Source organism: Tachypleus tridentatus, chromosome 6 (assembly GCF_004210375.1).
Source record: "Tachypleus tridentatus isolate NWPU-2018 chromosome 6, ASM421037v1, whole genome shotgun sequence".
Lineage (NCBI taxonomy): Eukaryota > Metazoa > Arthropoda > Merostomata > Xiphosura > Limulidae > Tachypleus > Tachypleus tridentatus.
Window position 1 is genome coordinate 4367377 of NC_134830.1, and position 14256 is coordinate 4381632.

Below are 14256 nucleotides of genomic sequence, written 5' to 3' on the forward strand. Positions count from 1 at the left end.
ACTGTGTAGGAAAAACAATATTAAATTACAATTTAAAAGACGAAAATATTTTGTACTAATGATTAAAACTGTACAAAATTTAGAACTATTTTAAAACCCACCACACTTTGACGGGAAATATTTACAGCAAACAATAAATGAAACTCTATTTCTTCAATGTATCAATTTCCCTCATGGCATCATAATTTTGATAACACGTTTATGTGTGCGTGTGTTTCATCTTAACCAAGTTTATGCACGCTTTTGGAAATATATTTTCGTCTTGAATCTCCACCTGATTCTGAAGTCTTTAGCGCTATCTCTCGACCATTTTCCGAATTATTACTGAAAAACATTTGTATGAATTCAATTATCACAAAAATAATACAGTGATATATATTTATTGCATTGCGTTCTCTATGTTGGAACAGGCCAATATCCACAGAACTTCAACTAATTAAGTTTCAAGTTCACAGAAACATTATGTACATTTCTTATGGTATAATCTGTCGTGTAAGTGACAGGTGTTATGATGTCATAGAAATTATTCTCAAAGAATGTGAAGAAAGGTAACTGTTTATTAGTAACACAAAGAAGTAATCCATAAAGTAAGACAAAGAAGTAATCCATAAAGTAACACAAGGAAGTAATCCATAAAGTAACACAAAGAAGTAATCCATAAAGTAAGACAATGAAGTAATCCATAAAGTAAGACAGTGAAGTAATCCATAAAGTAAGACAGTGAAGTAATCCATAAAGTAAAACAAAGAAGTAATCCATAAAGTAAGACAATGAAGTAATCCATAAAGTAAGACAGTGAAGTAATCCATAAAGTAAGACAATGAAGTAATCCATAAAGTAAAACAATGTTAATGTCCGTCTTCTTTTTCGTTGTTAATCAGTAGGTCAGTGATACTTCGAAGTTATCTAACAAATTATGTAAATGTATCATAAATACTTAAATTATCCCACTAATCCTGTACGTGCATCATAAATACTTAAATTATCCCACCAATCCCGCACATGCATCATAAATATTTAAGTTATCCCACCAATCCCGTACGTGCATCATAAATATTTAAGTTATCCCACCAATCCCGTGCGTGCATCATAAATATTTAAGTTATCCCACCAATCCCGTGCGTGCATCATAAATATTTAAGTTATCCCACCAATTCCGTGCGTGCATCATAAATATTTAAGTTATCCCACCAATCCCGTACGTGCATCATAAATATTTAAGTTATCCCACCAATCCCGTGCGTGCATCATAAATATTTAAGTTATCCCACCAATCCGTGCGTGCATAATAAATATTTAAGTTATCCCACCAATCCCGTGCGTGCATAATAAATATTTAAGTTATCCCACCAATCCCGCACGTGCACCATAAATATTTAAATTATCCCACCAATCCTGCACGTGCACCATAAATATTTAAGTTATCCCACCAATCCCGTGCGTGCATCATAAATATTTAAGTTATCCCACCAATCCGTGCGTGCATAATAAATATTTAAGTTATCCCACCAATCCCGCACGTGCACCATAAATATTTAAATTATCCCACCAATCCTGCACGTGCACCATAAATATTTAAGTCATCGCACCAATTATATAAATATATAAATAACTACAATATTCCTATGTCTGCGCTCCAGATAAGGAGGAGAGCAGTTTACGGAGGACTTGGAATCTGACTCCATGTATTCTGCTAACCTGCTTGAGGTCCTGCCCAGATACAAGATCCTTCTTATTTTCTCAATTAATAATACGTGTCTCTTCTAACCAAATGTTAGAGCAATTATTACAACTATCACTAGAGAAACCACACAAAATAAATTATTATAAATCTGGTCAGTAGTAAATGTGGCCAATGGAATTTGAATTGAACTTCATTATACCAAAGCAAAACTCACAGATAACAATCAATTGATTTCCCATCGTTAAACTTTCTCTATCAATAACTCTCTTTTTCAGACTGGATATAGAAACATAGCTTTTAAAGTTGTGCCTGTGTCTCTTCAAAATTAAACTGTTTGATTGTTTGTCCAGGTTTATCAGTATACAAAGTAGTGTCAGTACATTATATTACAATACAAATCACCAAGCCAAGTGAAAACCACAGCCGATATAAAGTCGCAATGTAACGGCATGTATCAGAAGTATATTTTAACATTGTTTCGCATTCGTAAGCAGTGTGATGTCATCGAAGAGTTACTGCTTTTGAGAAGAGTATGTAACAGTCCTTTCCAACGTAAAATATATACACACTCAAATCAAAGATTTATAATTTCCAAGACAATCCCTGTACTTGATAATATTAGAAAGCATAAGAATGTAGATTAACTTGGTGAATCAGGACCATTCAGAATGAGACCTGCAGAAAGTCGTCTCCCATCAGTGACAAGGAAACTGTGGCGTTTTCTAACAGGTTAGGATCCAGGAACACAAAGGCCTCGGGAAACAGTAACCAGTAAAATGAAGAAGAATCCCGGTCTGGAAAAGTGACATAAGTCACTTGTACATAAGTGTCTTCCACAATATGTATCATATCTGCCCTCACATACCTCCAGCAGCTGGAGAATCAAACCGGTAATCCTGCTATTCCATATAAAGACTTATCGGTCAAGTTGCTTAAATCAGTGGTTATGGACCTATGGTGAAACTGACGCTTGGTCACCACTGCTCTCGTAAACTAGACAGAATATGGAAATTACAGGGGAGGAAGAACGGGCTTTGTGGTTGACAGCCTTAGGACTGAGGGTTTTCACTAAGACGAACAAGGCTCATTTCTTCGGTTTTGTTTCCTGAGGTTTATAACAAATATGAGATTTATACATGTAAAAACGGCTCGTTTGGGTTGAGAAAATATTTTACGTTGCGGAGCGAACAACGTTTCGACCTTCTTCGGTCATCGTCAGGTTCTCGACATCACTAACTATGAGATTACTCACGGTGCTCGCTTCGAAACATGTGGTCAGCTTCGGGTCAGTTTCTTTGTGAACCTGACGATGACCGAAGAATGTCGAAACATTGTTCGCTCTTCTATGTAAAATATTTCTCAACCCAAACGAGCCGTTTTTGCATATAAATTTCTCTACAAGTGGGTTTTCTGCATCACTGAAATGACAAATGTTTTAGTACAGTAGTGCCATCTTCTGGTTTAAAACAGTACTGTGTTTATAGCATTAACATTTAAGACAATAAAGAAATTTAAGAATAAACAGATGTTAAATGTGTAGAAACATTAAATAAAAACCAGAATATCAAAATCTCATATAAACGTTACAACACATTCCTGGATATTTCACAAGTCTTCTGATTTTAAACACTATAATTCTATGTTTGTGTCTCTTTTCAAAACCACACAAACCGCTATTGTACAATCAGAATTACACTTTATAATTCTATCTTTGTGTCTATTTTTAAAACCTTACAAACCGCTACTGTACAATCAGAATTACTTTATAATTCTATGTTTGTGTCTATTTTAAACCCTTACAAACCGCTATTGTACAATCAGAATTACACTTTATAATTCTATGTTTGTGTCTATTTTTAAACCCTTACAAACCGCTATTGTACAATCAGAATTACACTTTATAATTCTATGTTTGTGTCTATTTTTAAACCTTACAAACCGCTATTGTACAATCAGAATTACACTTTATAATTCTATGTTTGTGTCTATTTTTAAACCCTTACAAACCGCTATTGTACAATCAGAATTACACTTTATAATTCTATGTTTGTGTCTATTTTTAAAACCTTACAAACCGCTATTGTACAATCAGAATTACACTTTATAATTCTATGTTTGTGTCTATTTTAAAACCTTACAAACCGCTATTGTACAATCAGAATTACACTTTATAATTCTATGTTTGTGTCTATTTTTAAACCGTTACAAACCGCTATTGTACAATCAGAATTACTTTATAATTCTATGTTTGTGTCTATTTTAAAACCTTACAAACTATTGTACAATCAGAATTACACTTTATAATTCTATGTTTGTGTCTATTTTTAAAACCTTACAAACCGCTATTGTACAATCAGAATTACACTTTATAATTCTATGTTTGTGTCTATTTTTAAAACCTTACAAACCGCTATTGTACAATCAGAATTACACTTTATAATTCTATGTTTGTGTCTATTTTAAAACCTTACAAACCGCTATTGTACAATCAGAATTACACTTTATAATTCTATGTTTGTGTCTATTTTAAAACCTTACAAACCGCTATTGTACAATCAGAATTACACTTTATAATTCTATGTTTGTGTCTATTTTTAAAACCTTACAAACCGCTATTGTACAATCAGAATTACACTTTATAATTCTATGTTTGTGTCTATTTTTAAAACCTTACAAACCGCTATTGTACAATCAGAATTACACTTTATAATTCTATGTTTGTGTCTATTTTTAAAACCTTACAAACCGCTATTGTACAATCAGAATTACACTTTATAATTCTATGTTTGTGTCTATTTTAAAACCTTACAAACCGCTATTGTACAATCAGAATTACACTTTATAATTCTATGTTTGTGTCTATTTTAAAACCTTACAAACCGCTATTGTACAATCAGAATTACACTTTATAATTCTATGTTTGTGTCTATTTTATTGTACAATCAGAATTACACTTTATAATTCTATGTTTGTGTCTATTTTTAAAACCTTACAAACCGCTATTGTACAATCAGAATTACACTTTATAATTCTATGTTTGTGTCTATTTTTAAAACCTTACAAACCGCTATTGTACAATCAGAATTACACTTTATAATTCTATGTTTGTGTCTATGTTTGTGTCTATTTTAAACCTTACAAACCGCTATTGTATCAGAATTACACTTTATAATTCTATGTTTGTGTCTATTTTAAACCCTTACAAACCGCTATTGTTGTACAATCAGAATTACACTTTATAATTCTATGTTTGTGTCTATTTTTAAAACCTTACAAACCGCTATTGTACAATCAGAATTACACTTTATAATTCTATGTTTGTGTCTATTTTAAACCCTTACAAACCGCTATTGTACAATCAGAATTACACTTTATAATTCTATGTTTGTGTCTATTTTTAAAACCTTACAAACCGCTATTGTACAATCAGAATTACACTTTATAATTCTATGTTTGTGTCTATTTTAAATTCTATGTTTGTGTCTATTTTACAAACCGCTATTGTACAATCAGAATTACACTTTATAATTCTATGTTTGTGTCTATTTTTAAAACCTTACAAACCGCTATTGTACAATCAGAATTACACTTTATAATTCTATGTTTGTGTCTATTTTAAAACCTTACAAACCGCTATTGTACAATCAGAATTACACTTTATAATTCTATGTTTGTGTCTATTTTTAAAACCTTACAAACCGCTATTGTACAATCAGAATTACACTTTATAATTCTATGTTTGTGTCTATTTTAAAACCTTACAAACCGCTATTGTACAATCAGAATTACACTTTATAATTCTATGTTTGTGTCTATTTTTAAAACCTTACAAACCGCTATTGTACAATCAGAATTACACTTTATAATTCTATGTTTGTGTCTATTTTTAAAACCCTTACAAACCGCTATTGTACAATCAGAATTACACTTTATAATATGTTTGTGTCTATTTTATGCTATTGTACAATCAGAATTACACTTTATAATTCTATGTTTGTGTCTATTTTTAAAACCTTACAAACCGCTATTGTACAATCAGAATTACACTTTATAATTCTATGTTTGTGTCTATTTTTAAAACCTTACAAACCGCTATTGTACAATCAGAATTACACTTTATAATTCTATGTTTGTGTCTATTTTTAAAACCCTTACAAACCGCTATTGTACAATCAGAATTACACTTTATAATTCTATGTTTGTGTCTATTTTTAAAATTCCTTACAAACCGCTATTGTACAATCAGAATTACACTTTATAATTCTATGTTTGTGTCTATTTTAAAACCTTACAAACCGCTATTGTACAATCAGAATTACACTTTATAATTCTATGTTTGTGTCTATTTTTAAAACCTTACAAACCGCTATTGTACAATCAGAATTACACTTTATAATTCTATGTTTGTGTCTATTTTAAAACCTTACAAACCGCTATTGTACAATCAGAATTACACTTTATAATTCTATGTTTGTGTCTATTTTTAAACCCTTACAAACCGCTATTGTACAATCAGCTAATGTTTGTGTCTATTTTTTATTGTACAATCAGAATTACACTTTATAATTCTATGTTTGTGTCTATTTTTAAAACCTTACAAACCGCTATTGTACAATCAGAATTACACTTTATAATTCTATGTTTGTGTCTATTTTTAAAACCTTACAAACCGCTATTGTACAATCAGAATTACACTTTATAATTCTATGTTTGTGTCTATTTTTAAACCTTACAAACCGCTATTGTACAATCAGAATTACACTTTATAATTCTATGTTTGTGTCTATTTTTAAACCCTTACAAACCGCTATTGTACAATCAGAATTACACTTTATAATTCTATGTTTGTGTCTATTTTTAAACCTTACAAACCGCTATTGTACAATCAGAATTACACTTTATAATTCTATGTTTGTGTCTATTTTTAAAACCTTACAAACCGCTATTGTACAATCAGAATTACACTTTATAATTCTATGTTTGTGTCTATTTTTAAAACCTTACAAACCGCTATTGTACAATCAGAATTACACTTTATAATTCTATGTTTGTGTCTATTTTATTGTAAATCAGAATTACACTTTATAATTCTATGTTTGTGTCTATTTTTAAAACCTTACAAACCGCTATTGTACAATCAGAATTACACTTTATAATTCTATGTTTGTGTCTATTTTAAAAACCTTACAAACCGCTATTGTACAATCAGAATTACACTTTATAATTCTATGTTTGTGTCTATTTTTAAAACCTTACAAACCGCTATTGTACAATCAGAATTACACTTTATAATTCTATGTTTGTGTCTATTTTTAAAACCTTACAAACCGCTATTGTACAATCAGAATTACACTTTATAATTCTATGTTTGTGTCTATTTTTAAACCCTTACAAACCGCTATTGTACAATCAGAATTACACTTTATAATTCTATGTTTGTGTCTATTTTTAAAACCTTACAAACCGCTATTGTACAATCAGAATTACACTTATAATATGTTTGTGTCTTTTTAAAACCTTACAAACCGCTATTGTACAATCAGAATTACACTTTATAATTCTATGTCTATTTTGTGTCTATTTTTAATTCTACCTTACAAACCGCTATTGTACAATCAGAATTACACTTTATAATTCTATGTTTGTGTCTATTTTTAAAACCTTACAAACCGCTATTGTACAATCAGAATTACACTTTATAATTCTATGTTTGTGTCTATTTTCAAAACCTTTATAATTCTACAAACCGCTATTGTACAATCAGAATTACACTTTATAATTCTATGTTTGTGTCTATTTTTAAAACCTTACAAACCGCTATTGTACAATCAGAATTACACTTTATAATTCTATGTTTGTGTCTATTTTTAAAACCTTACAAACCGCTATTGTACAATCAGAATTACACTTTATAATTCTATGTTTGTGTCTATTTTTAAAACCTTACAAACCGCTATTGTACAATCAGAATTACACTTTATAATTCTATGTTTGTGTCTATTTTTAAACCCTTACAAACCGCTATTGTACAATCAGAATTACACTTTATAATTCTATGTTTGTGTCTATTTTAAAACCTTACAAACCGCTATTGTACAATCAGAATTACACTTTATAATTCTATGTTTGTGTCTATTTTAACACCTTACAAACCGCTATTGTACAATCAGAATTACACTTTATAATTCTATGTTTGTGTCTATTTTTAAAACCTTACAAACCGCTATTGTACAATCAGAATTACACTTTATAATTCTATGTTTGTGTCTATTTTAAACCTTACAAACCGCTATTGTACAATCAGAATTACACTTTATAATTCTATGTTTGTGTCTATTTTAAAACCTTACAAACCGCTATTGTACAATCAGAATTACACTTTATAATTCTATGTTTGTGTCTATTTTTAAAACCTTACAAACCGCTATTGTACAATCAGAATTACACTTTATAATTCTATGTTTGTGTCTATTTTTAAAACCCTTACAAACCGCTATTGTACAATCAGAATTACACTTTATAATTCTATGTTTGTGTCTATTTTTTAAAACCTTACAAACTTTATAATTCGCTATTGTACAATCAGAATTACACTTTATAATTCTATGTTTGTGTCTATTTTAAAACCCTTACAAACCGCTATTGTACAATCAGAATTACACTTTATAATTCTATGTTTGTGTCTATTTTTAAAACCTTACAAACCGCTATTGTACAATCAGAATTACACTTTATAATTCTATGTTTGTGTCTATTTTACAAACCTGCTGTACAATCAGAAAACCGCTATTGTACAATCAGAATTACACTTTATAATTCTATGTTTGTGTCTATATTTTAAACACCTTACAAACCGCTATTGTACAATCAGAATTACACTTTATAATTCTATGTTTGTGTCTATTTTAAAACCTTACAAACCGCTATTGTACAATCAGAATTACACTTTATAATTCTATGTTTGTGTCTATTTTTAAAACCTTACAAACCGCTATTGTACAATCAGAATTACACTTTATAATTCTATGTTTGTGTCTATTTTTAAAACCTTACAAACCGCTATTGTACAATCAGAATTACACTTTATAATTCTATGTTTGTGTCTATTTTTTAAAACCGCTGTTGTACAATACAAACTTTATAATTCTATGTTTGTGCTATTGTACAATCAGAATTACACTTTATAATTCTATGTTTGTGTCTATTTTTTAAAATTCTATGTTTGTGTCTATTTTACAAACCGCTATTGTACAATCAGAATTACACTTTATAATTCTATGTTTGTGTCTATTTTAAAACCTTACAAACCGCTATTGTACAATCAGAATTACACTTTTATAATTCTATGTTTGTGTCTATTTTTAAAACCCTACAAACCGCTATTGTACAATCAGAATTACACTTTATAATTCTATGTTTGTGTCTATTTTAAAACCTTACAAACCGCTATTGTACAATCAGAATTACACTTTATAATTCTATGTTTGTGTCTATTTTAAAACCTTACAAACCGCTATTGTACAATCAGAATTACACTTTATAATTCTATGTTTGTGTCTATTTTTAAAACCTTACAAACCGCTATTGTACAATCAGAATTACACTTTATAATTCTATGTTTGTGTCTATTTTTAAAACCTTACAAACCGTATATTGTACAATCAGAATTACACTTTATAATTCTATGTTTGTGTCTATTTTTAAAACCTTACAAACCGCTATTGTACAATCAGAATTACACTTTATAATTCTATGTTTGTGTCTATTTTTAAACCCTTACAAACCGCTATTGTACAATCAGAATTACACTTTATAATTCTATGTTTGTGTCTATTTTAAAACCTTACAAACCGCTATTGTACAATCAGAATTACACTTTATAATTCTATGTTTGTGTCTATTTTTAAAACCTTACAAACCGCTATTGTACAATCAGAATTACACTTTATAATTCTATGTTTGTGTCTATTTTTAAAACCTTACAAACCGCTATTGTACAATCAGAATTACACTTTATAATTCTATGTTTGTGTCTATGTTTTTTAAAACCTTACAAACCGCTATTGTACAATCAGAATTACACTTTATAATGTCTATGTTTGTGTCTATGTTTGTTTATTTTTAAACCTTACAAACCGCTATTGTACAATCAGAATTACACTTTATAATTCTATGTTTGTGTCTATTTTTAAACCTTTATTACAAACCTGCTATTGTACAATCAGAATTACACTTTATAATTCTATGTTTGTGTCTATTTTTAAAACCTTACAAACCGCTATTGTACAATCAGAATTACACTTTATAATTCTATGTTTGTCTATTTTAAAACCCACAAACCGCTATTGTCTATTTTATAAATGTTTGTGTCTATTTTTAAACCTTACAAACCGCTATTGTACAATCAGAATTACACTTTATAATTCTATGTTTGTGTCTATTTTTAACCTTACAAACCGCTATTGTACAATCAGAATTACACATTATAATTCTATGTTTGTGTCTATTTTAAACCTTACAAACCGCTATTGTACAATCAGAATTACACTTTATAATTCTATGTTTGTGTCTATTTTACAACAGAATTACACTTTATAATTCTATGTTTGTGTCTATTTTTAAAACTTGCTGCTATTGTACAATCAGAATTACACTTTATAATTCTATGTTTGTGTCTATTTTTAAAACCTTACAAACCGCTATTGTACAATCAGAATTACACTTTATAATTCTATGTTTGTGTCTATTTTAAAACCTTACAAACTGCTATTGTACAATCAGAATTACACATTATAATTCTATGTTTGTGTCTATTTTAAAACCTTACAAAACGCTATTGCAATCAGAATTACACTTTATAATTCTATGTTTGTGTCTATTTTTAAAACTTACAAACCGCTATTGTACAATCAGAATTACACTTTATAATTCTATGTTTGTGTCTATTTTTAAACCCTTACAAACCGCTATTGTACAATCAGAATTACACTTTATAATTCTATGTTTGTGTCTATTTTAAAACCTTACAAACCGCTATTGTACAATCAGAATTACACTTTATAATTCTATGTTTGTGTCTATTTTTAAAACCTTACAAACTATGCTGTTGTACAATCAGAATTACACTTTATAATTCTATGTTTGTGTCTATTTTAAAACCTTACAAACCGCTATTGTACAATCAGAATTACACTTTATAATTCTATGTTTGTGTCTATTTTTAAAACCTTACAAACCGCTATTGTACAATCAGAATTACACTTTATAATTTTATGTTTGTGTCTATTTTTAAACCCTTACAAACCGCTATTGTACAATCAGAATTACACTTTATAATTCTATGTTTGTGTCTATGTTTGTGTCTATTTTAAAACCTTACAAACCGCTATTGTACAATCAGAATTACACTTTATAATTCTATGTTTGTGTCTATTTTTAAACAATCTGAAATTACACAAACCGCTAAAACCTTTATTGTACAATCAGAATTACACTTTATAATTCTATGTTTGTGTCTATTTTAAAACCTTACAAACCGCTATTGTACAATCAGAATTACACTTTATAATTCTATGTTTGTGTCTATTTTTAAAACCTTACAAACCGCTATTGTACAATCAGAATTACACTTTATAATTCTATGTTTGTGTCTATTTTTTAAAACCGCTTACAAACCGCATTTAAAACCTTACAAACGCTATTGTACAATCAGAATTACACTTTATAATTCTATGTTTGTGTCTATTTTAAAACCTTACAAACCGCTATTGTACAATCAGAATTACACTTTATAATTCTATGTTTGTGTCTATTTTTAAAACCTTACAAACCGCTATTGTACAATAATCAGAATTACACTTTATAATTCTATGTTTGTGTCTATTTTTAAAACCTTACAAACCGCTATTGTACAATCAGAATTACACTTTATAATTCTATGTTTGTGTCTATTTTAAAACCTTACAAACTGCTATTGTACAATCAGAATTACACTTTATAATTCTATGTTTGTGTCTATTTTAAAACCTACAAACTGCTATTGTACCATCAGAATTACACTTTATAATTCTATGTTTGTGTTATTTTTAAACCCTTACAAACTGCTATTGTACAATCAGAATTACACTTTATAATTCTATGTTTGTGTCTATTTTTAAAACCTTACAAACCGCTATTGTACAATCAGAATTACACTTTATAATTCTATGTTTGTGTCTATTTTAAACCCTTACAAACCGCTATTGTACAATCAGAATTACACTTTATAATTCTATGTTTGTGTCTATTTTTAAACCCTTACAAACCGCTATTGTACAATCAGAATTACACTTTATAATTCTATGTTTGTGTCATTTTTTTAAACTCCTTACAAACCGCTATTGTACAATCAGAATTACACTTTATAATTCTATGTTTGTGTCTATTTTAAAACCTTACAAACCGCTATTGTACAATCAGAATTACACTTTATAATTCTATGTTTGTGTCTATGTTTTTTATTTTAAAACCTTACAAACCGCTATTGTACAATCAGAATTACACTTTATAATTCTATGTTTGTGTCTATTTTTAAACCTTACAAACCGCTATTGTACAATCAGAATTACACTTTATAATTCTATGTTTGTGTCTATTTTCAGAATTACACTTTATAATTCTATGTTTGTGTCTATTTTAAACCCTTACAAACCTATTGTACAATCAGAATTACACTTTATAATTCTATTTTTTTGTCTATTTTAAAACCTTACAAACCGCTATTGTACAATCAGAATTACACTTTATAATTCTATGTTTGTGTCTATTTTTAAAACCTTACAAACTGCTATTGTACAATCAGAACTGCACATTACACTTCTATGTTTGTTCTATTTTAAACCTTACAAACCTATATTGTACAATCAGAATTACACTTTATAATTCTATCTTTTGTGTCTATTTTTAAAACCTTAAACCGCTATTGTACAATCAGAATTACACTTTATAATTCTATGTTTGTGTTCATTTTTAAAACCTTACAAACCGCTATTGTACAATCAGAATTACACTTTATAATTCTATGTTTGTGTCATTTTAAAACTATACAAACCGCTATTGTACAATCAGAATTACACTTTATAATTCTATGTTTGTGTCTATTTTAAACCCATACAAACCGCTATTGTACAATCAGAATTACATTTTATAATTCTATGTTTGTGTCTATTTTAAAACCCTTACAAACCGCTATTGTACAATCAGAATTACACTTTATAATTCTATGTTTGTGTCTATTTTAAAACCCTTACAAAACCGCTATATTGTACAATCAGAATTACACTTTATAATTATATGTTTGTGTCTATTTTAAAACCTTACAAACTGCTACCGTACAATGGCAGAATTACACTTTATAATTCTATGTTTGTGTCTATTTTAAAACCCTTACAAACTGCTATTGTACAATCAGAATTACACTTTATAATTCTATGTTTGTGTCTATTTTTAAACCTTACAAACGCTATTGTACAATCAGAATTACACTTTATAATTCTATGTTTGTGTCTATTTTAAACCTTACAAACCGCTATTGTACAATCAGAATTACACTTTATAATTCTATGTTTGTGTCTATTTTAAACCCTTACAAACCGCTATTACAATCATCAATTCACTTTATAATTCTATGTTTGTGTCTATTTTAAACCCCTTACAAACTGCTATTGTGGCAATCAGAATTACACTTTTTTATAATTATGTTTGTGTCTATTTTAAACCTTACAAACCTGCTATTGTACAATCAGAATTACACTTTATAATTCTATGTTTGTGTCTATTTTAAAACCTTACAAACCGCTATTGTACAATCAGAATTACACTTTATAATTCTATGTTTGTGTCTATTTTAAAACCCTTACAAAACCGCTATTGTACAATCAGAATTACACTTTATAATTCTATGTTTGTGTCTATTTTTAAACCCTTACAAACCGCTATTGTACAATCAGAATTACACTTTATAATTCTATGTTTGTGTCTATTTTAAAACCATACAAACTGCTATTGTACAATCAGAATTACACTTTATAATTCTATGTTTGTGTCTATTTTAAAACCTTACAAACCGCTATTGTACAATCAGAATTACACTTTATAATTCTATGTTTGTGTCTATTTTTTAAATTACCTTACAAACCGCTATTGTACAATCAGAATTACACTTTATAATTCTATGTTTGTGTCTATTTTAAAACCTTACAAACCGCTATTGTACAATCAGAATTACACTTTATAATTCTATGTTTGTGTCTATTTTTAAATGTTTGTGTCTATTTTAAACCTTACAAACCGCTATTGTACAATCAGAATTACACTTTATAATTCTATGTTTGTGTCTATTTTTAAACCCCACAAACCCTTACAAACCGCTATTGTACAATCAGAATTACACTTTATAATTCTATGTTTGTGTCTATTTTAAAACCTTACAAACCGCTATTGTACAATCAGAATTACACTTTATAATTCTATGTTTGTGTCTATTTTAAACCCTTACAAACCGCTATTGTACAATCAGAATTACACTTTATAAT